Source organism: Pinus tabuliformis, chromosome J (assembly GCF_031772625.1).
Source record: "Pinus tabuliformis cultivar Carrire ecotype Pingquan chromosome J, CPIR1, whole genome shotgun sequence".
NCBI classification, from domain to species: domain Eukaryota; kingdom Viridiplantae; phylum Streptophyta; class Pinopsida; order Pinales; family Pinaceae; genus Pinus; species Pinus tabuliformis.
The window spans coordinates 832,242,370-832,259,399 of NC_142295.1; the positions used below are offsets into that span (position 1 = coordinate 832,242,370).

The 17,030-nt window shown below is 34.6% G+C and overlaps 1 pseudogene; it reads left to right on the plus strand.

Moving 5' to 3' along the window:
- The window catches only part of LOC149229285 (non-structural maintenance of chromosomes element 4 homolog A pseudogene), a 61,563-nt pseudogene extending 45,228 nt beyond the window's left edge, over window positions 1-16,335 (plus strand).
- Window positions 16,336-17,030: the final 695 nt, after the last annotated feature.

The following is a 17,030-nucleotide window of genomic DNA, read 5'->3' on the forward strand; positions in this document are numbered from 1 at the left end:
GTGAGACATTGCTTCTCTTCTAAAAAAAGTATATCTAAACCAAGTGCAATACTAGGGAGAGAGAGGATTTTGTAGTGTGCAAAGCTTAGTTGTGTGGGTTTGGGGCTAAGGCATAGTTGCTCCATTTAACTGAAGTAAAATGAGAGGAAATGAGGCAATGCATACTTTGTAAATCTTAGCTATGAGGATTTGGGGTTCAAGGCTTAGTCACTTCACAATTGAAATAAAATGAGATCAAATGAGACAAGGACTTGCAAATTATTAGTTATATGTAATGACATTAAAGTGAGTAAACACAAAGTATCAAAATTCGAAGTAGAATCAACCCTTGTGTATGCAAATTCAGTAAAGTATTTTTTTATGGCTGAATTCCCCCTCAAATATACATTTGATTAATGCAAAAGCTTAGAAAACCACATCTATGTAATTGAAGTATCCCTCTTAGATGCACAAACCTTTCCCCTTGGCTTCCCATTGACTTTGAGGTTGTGTTCCCCTACACTCCTATATGCTTACTAGGGATACTACACTCCAACATGACGGATTCTAAGATATATTGTGATAGGGGGGATGAGGGTTTCGGAAATTATTGCTGCCACAGGAAAGTCTTGCCATGTTTAGTTCAACAATACAGAAGAGAAATGCTCATGTGGAAGGATTTATGGTGCTTTTTCAATTGTGGGAAATAGAAATGCCATACATTATGGTGCTTCTTGGTACAATATTACTAATTCATGGAGAACGATCAATGGTTCCTTGGGTGGAACTATACCACTGTGTGGGTGGGACCAGGCTCATGAGAGTCATTTTTTACTACCATCACAATGAACTACAACCAAATTGACTCACGAGATTCACTTTTTACTGCTATAACAATGAACTACATCCAAATTGGTTATAAAAGATTGCATTGTTAAAAGTTAATTTTTAGCTTTAAAGTTTGACATAATAATTATAAAACCAAATGTCATTTGTTTAAATAACATGGAAACCCATAATATTATTATTAGATAATTAAACATTAATAAAAAATATTTATAGTTTTTTTGTTTAATTATATAAAATCCAAATTTGAATTTGTTTAAAATTATAACCTACAACATGGTTAATTATTTTGTAATTTTGAAAAATAAAAAATATAATTTTTTGAAATGAGTATACAATAAGATAAGAAAATATACATTCCATACATTTTGATATATTCATAAAATATAATGTTTTTAAAATTTATAAAAAAATAAATAATTATAATTAAAAAATTTAACGATCATCCAAATTAAAAATTTAATTTCTGCTGCGTTTTCTTTCCTGCCTTAGTGTATTTGAATGAATGTTGAGTAGTTGAAAAAAAATGAAAGACCATTTTGCCTCGTTTTCTTCCCCCCTTTAGTGTATTTGATTGAATGTTGAGTAGTTGAAAAAGAGGAAAGACCATTATGTCGCGTTTTCTTCCCTACCTTAGTGTATTCGAATGAATATTGAGTAGTTGAAAAAAAATGAAAGACAAGAACAAGTTTTCTTCCCCGCCTTAGTGTATTCGAATGAATGTTGAGTAGTTGAAAAAAAAAAGGAAAGACCATGGGCACAGTACAATCTGATCTATGGCTATATGGAAATAGGTACAGGTCGCTAGATCAATCTTTAGGGTTTCTAGATCGATGGCCATTCTTAGAATTGATTTGCAAATTTGTTTTATATTTTCACATGAAATGTATGCTAAGTAGTTGAAAAAAAAAGGGAAAGACCATGGGCACAATACAATCTGATCTGTGGCTATATGGAAACATGTACAACTCGTTGGATCAATTTTAGGGTTTCTATATTGATGGTCATTCTTAGAATTGATTTGCAAATTTGTTTTGTATTTATATGGAAACAGGTACAGGTCGTTGGATCAATTTTTAGGGTTTCTAGATCGATGGCCATTCTTATAATTGATTTGCAAATTTGTTTTATATTTTCACGTGAAATGTTCCAGTAATTCGCTGGCAGTTATTGTTTCATGGTTGAATTTGGATGCGTTGAGAAATACGATTGAGAAGGATCTCTTCAACGGCTTATTGTTTCATGGTTGAATTTGGATGCGTTGAGAAATAAGATTGAGGAGGATCTCTTCAATGGATTGCTCACAAAACATGGATCTATTTTCATTGGGAAAATTTGGACCATGATCGAAGGATCAGAAGCCTTGGTCTTCTTTCAAGAGCCCAAGAAAATACTTGCACAGGTACCCTTTCTCTCCTTTAATTCCTTCCTCGATTTCAATTGCTTCAAACAATCTACCAACTTTTTCCCCACAATTACTATATTGGCAATGAAATTTATATTAAATATATGCTGAACTGTTATAGTAGTTTGGTAGTATACCACACTAGAAATTACAAAAATAGTAGTTTGGTAGTATACCACACCAGGAAAACAGCGGAAAAAACAACAACATAGAATTCTTAGGGTAACTCCCTGCCCTCCCTCATTTCAATGCAACACGTAAAGATTTTCTTGCTCTCTTTCCATTTCACGGCAGTTCTTAATCAAAAATCTCAATTTCAAGCTCTGTTACTAGAAACAGAACGAAAGTTTTCATTTCTAAAAAAAACGGTATAAAAATTGGAACAGTATGAAAAACTATTTTATATGGTAGTTTTTGTTTTTTAATGCAAGAAATTGGGTTTTCCAAAAACCGTTCATTTCTTGAAACTATTTTATGGAAAACGTTAATCTGGTTCATTTGCAATATGGGTCTCTTCCCAATTGGACGTCGACATGAATCATAAAAAGCATTGCTTTCTGGATAGTTTTTGAAGGCATTTTCATAGTCTATGGTTAGAAGTCAACCATATATAGCTTAGGTGCTAACGAAACAGGTTTGTTGCAAATAGGTTGGGTGTTCTCCCTAGTGACAACACCTTGCAATAATGCTTAATATATCTTTAACAACATTGACTATTTAGGGATTTTATTAGTTAAAGCTATGTTATTTTTTTAATTGTAGCCATTGATGTGTAGCAGTGTATGGTTAAGTTTTTACAATTTTTTTGTTTTGTTATTTTTGTGTTGCTTTTATTTAAAAGTGGATTTAGTGATTGTATCTAATATTTAAAATGTGTATTTTTATATAAAATTATAAATTTAAATGTATAAGGTTTTTTTATATATATTTTTATAAATTAGTAATATATATATATATATATATATATCTATATATATATATATATATATATATATATATATATATAAATTAGTAGTTAAATAATTAGTTAATTTTTGTAGTTAATTAATTATTTTATATAAACATTGGGACACACTATTTTTTTTTGCCATTGGTTTGGTTTATAACCTCTCAAATGATTGGAAAAGGATTTTGATAAAACCATCTTATAGAAACTTTTATCAACTATTAGACTATCTATAATATTAAATATCATCAACCAAAAACATTAATTTAATATATAAAAAATAATAATTATCTATTATCCATCCCATTAATAGTTTTATCCCATAAATACTTTTTTCATCGGTGATAAGAGAGATTATTGTTGACACCTAATCATCAGGATTGGGTGAATATAATGTAAATAGATAAATAAATAATATGAACAACCATCAAGAGATGAACTGAACAGTCTCTCCCTCATGTATATAATGAAGGCCTACCTGAAGGAATAACATACGAATCAATTTTTGGTTGTGGAGTTACAACCTGGTCTGACATGGTATCAGAGCAAGCTCCCAAAATAGTTGTAACCCCCACTGTCTACTGCTCTCTATCCACTGCCTACTGCTCTCTGTCCCCTCACAGTCGCTGTTGTATGCTGGCTTGACATGCATTGAACTATCCTAATGAACTCATGCTCTCACTCAGAGTTATTCCTACTCTGCCTTCTATCCGCTGAATGCATACAGTTCTTTGCTGTACACTATACGCAGGTGCCAAAATTCTTTTGAACCATACACTGGTTCATTGAAATGTTTTGTAATAGTGAACCCGACGTGAATGCTAGGCTCTCCCTCCATACGCTGCAATCAGCTACCAGGAATCAAAGAGAGTTTTCAACTATCCATGCTATATGCGACCAGCTAATATAATTATTTAGTTCAAGGACGAGATTGATCCATCATGTCAAATTGACCTTGGTTGATGGAAATTCTCCTAATTTGAGTTTTGTGGCTATTTACTCTTGAGAGTCGTAAGAAATTTTGTTTATTTATAGAGTTCTTTGGCTATGAATTAATTTATGTGAAGGCTGTGGAAATGAATGTGACAGGTGCGATGTGTTTTTTTTTGCAAAGGGCTGACGAATAAAATGTGGCTGTTTCATATATTATATATACGTTGCTCCCCGTATTTGTCACTATATCAATTTCCATCCACCTCCATTTGAATTTCAAGTTTCTGCTCCCCGTATTTGTCACTGTTCATATTACATTGCATGAGTATAAAGCATAACTGCAGTCATTGCAGCTACCGGGTAAAGGAGCATAATTATGGGAATAAAAAGACTGTTAAGAGTTGATTGATGTGGAAGACCAGCAACATCTCGTCTTCGCTGCCCAGACGTTGAGAGAAGGACGCATTCTCACCAACTACAATATCCAAAATGGATCCACACTCCACCTCGTGAACCGCTTTAGAGGTGGCACGCAGATTTAATGTAAGTCCCTGCGAGCTGCTGTGTGCACTGTGAGGGCATTGGCAAGGGCAAACGCTGTCGGAGATGCTAATGCAGATAATGCTACTAGTCTCTGCCATTCTAGCGCTGATTTAAAAGAAAGTTTTTTTTTTGTCAGTGCATCGCCGATCTAAATGTTTCTTTGGGAAATGTTTTAAATCAATTTTCATTTGAAGTGTTTTGAAGACTCTGCCATAGTAAAGTGTTTTGAAAACTACAGTGCATTTTTTCCCTTTTACACAGCAAGTGCAAATTGTTTTATCACTAGAAGAGCGATTTTTTTTCTACTGTACACAGATTTTACAATGCATTCAATCATATTCATGGTGGGGATAGTTCTCACTGGCAAGGAGAACTATCCTGAATGGTTCCGGATGATAAAACACACCCTCATTTTCAATGATTTGTGGAAAGGAGTGTGTGTCAGAGACGGAGACAATGAACCAGTATAGCCTACCTCAGACAAAGAGCTCGTCATTTGGGAAAACAAGAACATCAAAGCTTATGCATTAATCACAACATCTGTAAATGAAGAGGTGAGTTGCCATATTTCATCATATTCAACTGCCTTTGAAGCCTTACAAAAGATGAAAGAACTCTATGACTCACATTCTGCATTTGAAGTTGTTCAACTCATGATTAAACTCTTCACTCTTGAACTGCAAAATAATGATCCTCTTGCTCTTGCATCTGAAGTAAAGTCTATAATGCATGATATCAAATCCACTAAGGTTGAATTGGATATTCCTCTTATCACTTTTCTCAAGGCACTTTATCCTACTTACTCCAATTATCTTGAGTCATTGCAAGCAAATGGAAATCTCAAAGATATCACCTTTGACTCTCTTGTGAAAAAGTTTGCTGAAAGAGAGAAATCTTTTGGAAAGAAGAAAACCCCTGAATCTTCTGAAGAGGTTGTGTGCCTTGCTCATAAAGAAAAGCATCTTGCTCAAGATTCTTCAAGAGGAAGAGGTGGTTGAAGAGGAAGAGGAAGATATTTTAGAGGCAGGGGGGGCAGACATTCTCAAGGAGAAAAGGCAGATTTGCACTGCATTCACTGCAAAAGAAATGGATCACATGATGCCTCTACATGCAAGCTACCATGGGACAAAATTGAGTAGCAAAGAATCCAACAGATTGGTAAAACTGATGATACAAACAAAGGTAAAGCACCTGAATCCGCTCACTATGTTGTGGCACAATGTAATATTGGAGTAAATGAAGATTTATTTAATGCTTCACTTGCTTCTTGGAAAAATGATTTGTTGCTTGATTCAGGAGCAACCTGCCACATGACTCATAGAAAATATTTTTTTGAAGAATTTACTGACAATGTTGATTGAGCAGTATACTTTATAGACCAATCAAAAATCAAGCCATCAGGGCTTGGCACAATCAGGCTTAAACTGCCTGGTCTTCTAGACTTTCTTCTGCATCATGTTCTATATCTCCCATAGCTCAAGAGAAACTTGCTGTCCTTGGTCTACATCTGCTAGCAAGATCATTCCATTCATATGTTTGATGGCAAGCTTGAGGTAAGAAAAGCATCTGACCACTCACTTGTCATGAGGGGAATAGAAGAAGAAAGGCTTCTCAAGCTGCAAGGAACCTCTGCTCGTGCACAACATTTCTCATACAATTATCATCATGAAGAAGGTACACTTCCATCAAGTTTATTATGGCATGCTATATTTGGACATTTTAACTATGACAGCCTTCACTTGTTGAAGAAAAATGGTGTTGCTGGTTTGCCTACAATTCCTAGGAAACTTAAGCAATGTGATGCTTGCATTCTAGGAAAGCATAGCAAATAGTCTTTTCATGATTCACATTCAAGAGCACATAGAAAATTGGAACTTATTCATTTAGAGTTATGTGGTCCAATGCTTGTTCCTTCTGCAAATGGAAATAAATATATCATGACATTTATTGATGACTACACCAAAATGTGTTGGGTTTATTTATTGAAGAACACATCTGATGCTTTTCAAACATTCAAGAATTTTCATAAATGGATTGAAAATGATGCACAATCTCATATTGGGTCTATTCGCACTGATAATGGAAAAGAATACACATCAAATGAATTTGAAAATTATCTTCGCCAACATGGGATCAAACATCAAACAACTGTGCCTTATAATCCCCAACAGAATGGTGTAGCTGAAAGAATGAATAGGACAATCTTAAATATGGTACGATCCATGCTTTTCTTCAAAAATGTAAAGATAATGTTTTGGGCTGATGTTGTTCTATGTGCTGCATATATAAAGAATAGATGTCCATCTAATGCTATTAGAATCAAGACTCCATATGAGATGTGGTATGGACATGTTCCTTTGGTAAAGCATCTTAGGATCTTTGGTTCCACCTGTTATGCCTTGATACCAAAGGTACATAGAAACAAACTTGGTGCTAGAAGTCGTAAGTGTATCTTCCTGGGGTATTCAAACACCTCCAAAGCATACCATTTCTATGATGAAGTAAATAAAAGGTTTGTTGTATCTAGAGATGTAATTTTTCTTGAATCACCCAAAACTGACAATGTTGTTGAGCGGCAACTTGATCGCTTGCATAGATTCGCAAAAGCAAAATCATTTCAGGAATATGATAATAAAATTCCACATCTTGAAGGGGGGATTCCTATACTAGATCAACATGTGGAATCTTCTTCTAAAGAATGCTCTCCCCTGCATGAAACTCCAACAATGGATGATGCTTTAAGTGATGTGATTGACAGAATTGGGAGACTCAATCTTGATTCAGTCCCAACTCAATCAGCAGAGCAGCCTGGACCATATGAAAAAGGTCCCCCAAAGTGGCTGACAAAGACACTTGAAAGTGTTCATCCTGATGAGGTTGGAAAGACAGGAACTAGAAATTCAAACCGGAAAAATGGAGGTGATGTAGATGACTCTATTCACCTGTTGATATGGATGTTTCTTATGATTGTGAATTGAACTTGTCTACAGATTTTGAACCAACTTCCTTCAAAGAAGTTGCTTCTCATGATGAATGGAAAGAAGTGATGAAAAAGGAATATGATGCCCTCATAAAGAATGGCACTTGGAAGCTGGTTGATTCTCCATTAGGAACCAAACCAATTCGCTGCAAGTGGGTCTACAAGAACAAGTATAAAGCTGATGGCTCACTTGACAAGCACAAAGCTAGGCTTGTGGCAAAAGGTTTTGCACAGAAGGAAGGGGTCGATTATGAAGAGACTTTTTCCCCCACATCAAAATGGGCTACCATCCGGACACTCTTTGCCCTAGCAGCTTAGAATGATTGGAAAGTCCATCAAATGGATGTAAAAACTTCTTTCTTGAATGGAGATCTAAAAGAGAATGTTTTTATGTCCCAGCTTGAAGGATTTGCTATGAAAGGACATGAACATAAAGTATGAAAACTGGTGAAGTCCTTGTATGGCCTCAAACAAGCACCGCGAGCGTGGTGTGAAAAACTAACTGAGCATCTTCTAAAACTCAATTTCAAACATTATGATCTTGATGATGCAACTTTATTTGTCAAGAAAGTTGGCAAAATAGTTGTATATCTTGTGGTATATGTAGATGATCTTTTGATGACAGGGAACAATGAAATCTACATTGCATCCATAAAGAAGGAATTGGGGAAAAGTTTTGAAATGACTGATTTGGGCTATGTTCATTACTATCTTGGCATTGAAGTAACCCAACATCCGAAGTCCATATTTCTTTCTAAAAAAAAAAATACATTGGAGATTTGTTGAACAAGTTTGGCATGACAGAATGTAATCCTCTTACTACTCCAATGGAACAAAACTTAAAGCTCACATCTATTGAAGGAAAAGAATTTAAGGATGCAACAAAGTATAGACAACTTGTAGGAAGTCTCAACTACCTAACTACTACCAGACTAGACATTTCGTTTGCTGTTGGAATCCTCTCCAGGTTTATGCAAAAGCCTTGTGAGGGACATTGGTCTGCTACAAAATGAGTTCTAAGGTACTTGAAGGGAACTCAAGACTTTGGAATCAAGTATACACGGGTGGACGACTTCAGCTTGATTGGATACTCTGATTTAGACTTCGATGGAGACAAAGAAACTGGGGTATCTACTTCAGGATATGTTATGAGTCTTGGATTAGGAGTTGTCTCCTAGAGATCACGCAAACAATCAGTTCCAACAGATTCCACAACAAAAGCAGAATATGTGGCAGCAGCTGAAGCAACAAAAGAAATTGTGTGGCTCAGGAAAATTCTTGAAGATTTGCAGGTAAAACAAGTACAATCAACTCCACTCATGATTGACAATACCTCTACAATAAATTTGGCCAAGAACCCAAAGTTCCATGATCGAACGAAGCACATCAATACTAAATATCATCTTATTCGACATCATGTTGAGGCCAAAATAATCCATCTCTGTCATTGTTCCACTAACAAATTGCAGACATCTTCACCAAAGCGCTTGGAAGAGAAAAGCTTGAATGATTTAGAATGATGCTTGGACTCACCAACATCCCTTCAGATTAAGGGGGGAATGTTGACACCTAATTATCAGGATTGGGTGAATATAATGTAAATAGATAAATAAATAATATGAATAGTCATCGGGAGATGAACTGAACAGTCTCTCCCTCATGTATATAATGAAGACCTACCTGAAAGAATAACATATGAATCAATTTTTGGTTGAGGAGTTACTGCCTGGTCTGACAATTATGTTAGGTAATTTGTAATAATAAAGATTAAGAGAAACAAGCTATGATTAATATGTCTATAATACAAACATAATTTCAACTATGATAAATATGGAAAGTTTCATAATTACATAAAAATAGTGATAGAAATAATTGTAAATTTATAAAAATAAACAAGTCTCAAAAATCAAAATACAAAATAGAAATCCATCATTTAATACATTTTAAATACAAAACAAATAGGATTACTACTACAAGAAAATACTCCTCTTCATTTATAAATAACCAGCGTAGATCTATCTCTCTCGAGCATCAAGAGAGATCAAATCTCTCTCTCTCTCTCTCTCTCTCTCTCTCTCTCTCTCTCTCACTACAAACCTCTTTAAGTGAAGAGATTTGATCCTCTCAACGCTTGATCCACAATTAAAATGGATCTAGGTTGCTTTAGTTATTAGCCTTTGAATAGGCTACATTGCAGAAAAATACCATGGACAAAAACCATGGGTTAGGAGTACCATGGGAGAAAATCATGGGCAAGAAAAAACTATGCACTACATAATTTTATTTTATTTTAATTTTTTTTATTTGATTTGATTTTGTTTTATTTTGACTGAGTTAAAATGCCAAATATTATAACATATTCCCCAGGTGGAAAGGGTCTCTTGGCACAAAAATCTAACAACCAAAAATATATTAAGAGGGGCCTAGAATAAAATACCTAGATTATGACATTTCTTTTCAAGACTTCAAGGTCTCTCTCGCTTGTTTTAATTTATGAAAGAAAATTGATGTGAAAAAACTAATACATTAAATAAATATTAAATATAGAACCATGGAATCTAACAAAACCATGTGCAAAAACTAGCAAATTAAATGAATATAAAGTACAAAACCATGGAATATAACAAAACTATTGGCCATAACATTTTTTCAAAAGTTATTTTAACATAAACAAATCTAGGGACTAAAAAAGAATGGTTTGGTAAGTTCTAACCATGGGTGATAACATTTTTTTAAAGTTATTTTAACATAATCATATTTAACAACTAAAAATGAATGGTTTGGTATGTTATAACCACAAGTGATATTTATATATAATATTTAACTAAGTAGAAATTAAAAATATCACAATTTAATAATTTATTTCACTTATTTATATTGATCAACCACACTTGTTAATTGGAAATATTGACTCACATAGCAAATTTTAATGGATCCAACATAATAAAATGAAAATTAATAAAAAATAACTAATATCAAGAAAGAATATCTAAATTTAACTATTAAAATTTAACATAAAAATAAATTTACTATACAAAACCAAATATAAGATGCATTAAAATAATTAATATAAAACATGACTACATATAATAATCATTTAATCAATGCAAATACAAATATGAGATAGCCATTATACACTTTAACAATAATTATGGTAAATAATATATACTAGCCTAGATCCATCTTAATTTCGGATATACCAACACCCTAAAGGGATCAAATCTATTTTATAAATTAGTAATGTGTATAGATATTTTATATATATTTTTATAAATTAGTAGTTAAATAATTTAGTTGTTTTTTTTCTCTCACAAACTAGAAATTTAATATCTAGTTCAACTATACTTTTAAAATATATTATTTTTATTATTATAAAGATTAGTTTTCTATTATAATGGATTAAAGATAATTTTTTTAAAGTTTTCTCTTTAGATTTTGTCTTCAAACACATGTTGTAGTATTTATGGTTTTGCAAGTGGCAATAGTTCGAGACAACCCTCTATTTTTGATTCTATATCCAATGGAGATCAACTCAATCTTCACCATCTTGTTACCCAACCATGAAAACAATAACCCAATAACTGTGTGGAAAATGATACAATAGATCCCAAATTTGAGGTCCACTCATATCACATCCAAGAATATATACAATGTATGTGGGATCAGATCATGTACTCATCCGGAAAATGCAAAGGCTAAATCAAACTTGAATTCGGTGCCAAGTGTTTCTTCACTATTGTATTTGCCAGCCTAGAGGATCAAACATGGGTATTCAAGAATGGCTTATGTGAGAAATGGAAGCTTTGTTGATCACTATAAGTATTAAGGAATGGCCAATGTGAGCAGCTAAAGCCTATGAGCAACTACCTATGAACCATAGTATTTGAGAATGTTAATGATGAATGCTTGGTTTTATGTTTCATATTTTTCTTGTTTTTTCTCTCTCCTTGTTTCTTGAATGTGAAACAAATGCTTGGTTGTATGTTTCATATTTGTCTTGTTTTTCTCTCTCCTCATTTCTTGAATGTGAAATCTCCAAACTCCGTTTCTCGTCTCGTTGTCATTTCTCATTTCGTTTCCCCTTTCTGGTTTCTAGTAACATAGATTTCAAGCCCTTCCTTCTAGCTTTGGTTGAATTTCTACATTGCTTTCAACTCCAAAAGCAGGTGATAGAAGGGATGGGTAGAAAGCTTGGTACCCGAGATAGAGTTAAAGAGGAAGAAACATTGAGTCAAACACTACAAGATTCCTTTCGTGGGGTAAAAGGATCACAACAAGGCCACAGTAAGCCCTCGAGAGAGAATGAAGATGCTACTACATGCAGTGGTAACAATCATGTAGAAATTCCCACTGTAGATCAATAGATTATGCAATATACTAAAACACAATACAAGATCTACTTCTACAACACTTCGCGGAAGCTTCATCAATTTGAGCACGATCAATGAGAAAACATATAACTGAGAATGAGAAGCAATCACACATAACACAAAAGAAATATCACGGGGAAAGCCTCAGCCTAAAACCCCAACTCTGTATTATCATACAAGTGGAAATATAGTCTGGATTACAAAAAGAATCAGCTCACAAGCTATCCTGCTCTCTCTGCAATCCCTCTGCTACTCATAGACAGTCAAAGGCCTCTCTCAAACCTTCTCCTCTGCCCTCCAAGCCTCCTATTTCTTTGTGCAATTTTCCTTGGGGTCCAGTGAAGCCACATGTGTGAATTGGCCTCTTCACACACTCACTAACCTTTGATCTAACTGCGCAATCCTGAAGGAGATAATTCCTTCTACATGGATGAGTTTCCTTTATAGGAAAAATTCATCCAACTGATAGTACACTGTCCCTCCTCTGATCTCAACTGGGTCTCTGATAGAACTAACATGCATGAGTTATTTATGAGAGAATATTCATTTATCTGAAGTGCAGCAGTTACATACATGCAAACATTAACTAACTGAACTCACAATTAATTCAACAAATTGTTTGAATTAATCTAACTGGACTTGACTCAGTTAACTAAGTGAACTAACTACAACTCATCCTTATCCTTTAACTGATGGATAAATTTCTCAATTAATGGAGAAACTATTGCATGTCCACACATAGACTTCATGTTTGAGTTTCCTTAACTAATTAACTCAAGATGAATTAATTAATTATTTTACAAACAATTGCTAAGATCAAATTCGAATTTTACTTCACTATTTTAGTTCAGGGACTAACTAAAATAGGAAGCTATCCCGAACTGCTAAAAATAGAATGCTATTTTTAACACTTCCATTTTTCATTCCCTGTTGCTCAATCCAGCACTGGTACCCAAACTGTTATTTATAGCAGTGCTATTTTTAGCACTTCTATTTTTAGCATTTCTTGTTGCTATTTTCAACAAATTAGAGTATGGTGCAACGTCATATATTAAGGTCCACCAATGACATCATATTAGCAAAAATTTAAGCATGAAAATAGATTGAAACAAAAACAAAAGGGAAACCCTCACTAACTCATCAGGCCCTTACTCAATAATCGGGCAACATTTGGGTATGAAAAATTAGGGATCCCTTCTTCAAAGTCCTTGTTTGTTTTTATAGATCTCTTCATATTGATGGATGGCTTTGACCCTCCTCGAATGGCCATTAGGTGAGTGATGGGCAGTTGCATTCGTTAAACTTCCTGGCAACTGTTTGAAATTTTTTTAATTTAAAACTTTTATACAAAAATTTGACTTTTGCATTTTGTAATTTGAGGCATATGTTTCCGCTCATGCCACATTTGTTTAAATAAACTACATATTTATTTTCTTTTGATTACATTTCTCAACTATGGTTGTGGATTTATCGTGGACAAGTAATGAAAATAAGATATGTTCCAGGGAATTGAACATATGTTTTTTCATCACTTGTATCAATATACTTTGACAGCACGGGCACGGAAACCTGAACCCATCGCTTCATCGCACTATGGCCGATAGAGACTTTCCTATCTATTGAGCACAACACATAGCCCATATCATTCGAAGGTATACTGGTGTTATTCTTTCACCTTGAGATGGATATATATTTGTTTTATTGCAGCAGGGAAACAACCACTACATTACGATATATCAACTATACTCAAAGGCAAAAACAATTTTTCCTGTACAACCACGTTGAGAGTAATAAGTATCTTCCCATGTGTCATCATAGCAACAAATTCCATTTTGCTAATTCATTGTGTTTCTCATTCTAGTGGCCGCCATTATTGTGTAAGTTTCTCCTGTCACCTTTTGTCTCCATGAAAGTTGATAAGAAAATGCTAAGACAATGCTAAATGTCAAATTTTAGCAGACATTCTGAAAACCTTTTTGATCCATTTCTAACATGGTCTACAATCTTCTTTGATAGTACTACGATGTATCTCTTCCAAAACTTGATTGTCTTTCATAGCTGGACAACTAATTTGATAGATGATCTCTTTAAATTTGTCTTGGACTCGAATGTTATTGGATGTTCTTGAAGATGGGCCAAGTGTTCACCCAAAATGTCCAAACATATCAATAACAACACATAGTGTAACATAAATATTCATCCTCATCCAATTATTAAATGTGGAAATATTCCTCTAAAAGCCTGGATTTCCCATACACTGGGGCTATTACTTATATAACCCCTGGTTTTAGTTTCTCTTGCATGTTTGGCGATTCAGTTGGAATATGTCAAAATATAGAGTTCCTTGATGTCTTCACTCCAACTTCTTGGATGCCATCTCAAAGAAAGGCTCAAAGGATATTCCAAATATTATCTTTAGAGGTGGCCATTTCGACCTGAAAGGCCGAGTATCCATGCCATCAGTCACACTCTTCTATGCATGTGTACATTACCAAGCAATTTATCATCAATAAACATTGTTGCAAGACAATAATTGTTCAAATAAATTTCTAAGATGTTCTGGATATCTAAAGAGATTTCCTTATAAAGCTCAAGTTCAGCAAAGCATCCAACATATGGATCATGAAACAGTGGATCCTCACACTAATATATTCACCATGGGACTGAGACAAAGCTATACAAATTGTAAACTCCTTCATGTAGATGATAAAGTGGTGTTGGAAACTCTCCACGTTAGAATTGACATTCTTACCATATTCAAATGGTGTCCTTCCTCAATGTAAACAATTCTTTAATAATATGGTCACTCTCCCACATGTGTCACTTCTCCCAATCCTCACGCTTAATTGGCACACTACACCTATGCATTTCATTCAACAATGCGTATGTCTTGGTACTTTATATCCACTGTAGTGGGCCTTCATCCCTCTTCTATTACAAAGTAGACTTCTCAGGGTAGGGGAAATCACAACTCCCTGCCCTCCCTCATTTCAATGCAACACGAAAATCTTTTCTTGCTCTCTTTCCATTTCACGACAATTCTTCAATCAGAAATCTCAATTTCAAGCCCTTCCTTCCAACTTTGGTTGAATATTTTCATTTCTATCAACTCCAAAAGCAGGTGATAAAAAGGATGGGTAGAGGGATTGATACCCAAGCTAGAGTTAAAGAGGAAGAAACATTGAGTCGGACACTGGAATATTCCTCTCACGGGGTAAAAGGATCACAACAAGGCCATAGTAAACCCCTGAGAGAGAAAGAAGATGCTATTGCATGCAGTGGTAACAATCAGAGTATGGTGCAACACTGTATATTAAGGTACCATTATCATCCCCTCAAGACTTCGATTGCTGAGGAGAGAGAAAAGATTTTAAAAGCAGAATTTGGTAAATTTGAGGCTATAATTAGCAAAGTGGAAAGTTTTCACAATTTTGTTTAGAGACCTCGTGAGCAAGTTACAGTTGTTGATACACTCTTTGATCTCACATCCACACTCCTCGCTACTGTTAACAGATCACAAAACAATGATGGTGATACTCCAGTTGATTTTATTAGTAGTGATATTCTAAGAAACTATAGTGACTAGGCATATGGAAGCAGGTCTTTGGAGGGAAATGATGATCAAACCCAAATATCATGGAGAAATATTGGGCTTTCAGCTGCTTATGTTTTTTAGCATGTGGTAGGAATTTGCACTATGCTTGGACCAATGGATAATGAACCCAAGCAAAGGAAAGCTATAGTACAGAGAAAACAGACTAAGCCGACAGAAAGCACTCGACCTGAAGCAATGAAAGAGTCCCCGGAAGATGAAAAATCAGAAACAGAGAAGAATATGGCAAGCATATTTAACATTTTTGGAAAACAAAAGCAAGCTAGATTAGAGAATTTGGTTCTAAATAGAATATCATTTTCCCAGACAGTAGAAAACATCTTTGTGTTATCATTTCTAGTAAAGGATGGTAGAGTTGAAATAAATGTCGATGAAAATGGAAAACATTTTGTTGTCCCCAAAAATGCTCCCAAAGCTACAAAAATGGCATCTGGAGAAGCTTCTTACAGCCAATTTGTTTTTCAGTTTGATTTTAAAAACTGGAAGTTGATTATGGAAGCTGTTGAAAGTGGCGAGGAGTTGATGCCTCACAGAACCAATCCACTTATGATTCCTTGTTTTGAGAAGGCTGCAGAGACTCCTATCAGAGAGATTTCAAGAAACAGGGGCAGAGTGGTACTTGCAACTCTTGAGGTGTGGGAGGATGAATGTGGAAGTGATGATGGTGGTGGAGGTCCTCAAAGACCAGCACCGAAGAAGCGAAATAAGTTTCTCCTATGACTTTTGCTGCTTTTTTGGGTGCTTGTTGTTGGAAACTATCTCTGTTTCTATCAGTGCATTGTAATTCATACAGGAAGCTAATCTTTAAATAAGCAATCTAGTATATAAAAAATGTTATCTTGTTCTCATAATTAGTTATAATTAAGTTTACTGGCAGTGTAAACCCCTGGTCATGTAGTACACCCCTTTAGGCATGGTTCCAAGGCCTGGGCAGAAGACTGGCATCACGTAAAAGGAAATTGTTAATGTAATATGTCAAGTTTGATCTATTAAACCATGATTAGTCTCCTTGTGACAGTATGTTGTAATTTTATGTTTGAAAAGTATTTTGAGATACCACACAAGAACAAAGTTTCCGACTGTGTAGTTGGTTTAATTTGAGAATACATAGAGATGAGAGTAGGGTAAGGCCAGGCGAAAATAGATGTAAATTCAAAGGTTCAAAAAACTAGCTAGCAACTCTTACCATACCCAAACCCTTTTACTGGCACTACAGGAATAGAGATCCACCTAGAGGCATGTGGAGAATAAGTAGGGATATGCATGCTCTGGATTGACTAATTGCTTGAGCCTAGCTCAAGCAGGCACAACTAGTAGATGGAAAGAGATTGGGAATATATATCTAATTAATATGTGTATATGAAATTCATTATGTCCCCTTTTGATTTTCAAGGTGGGAGGAATGCAATGGAGAA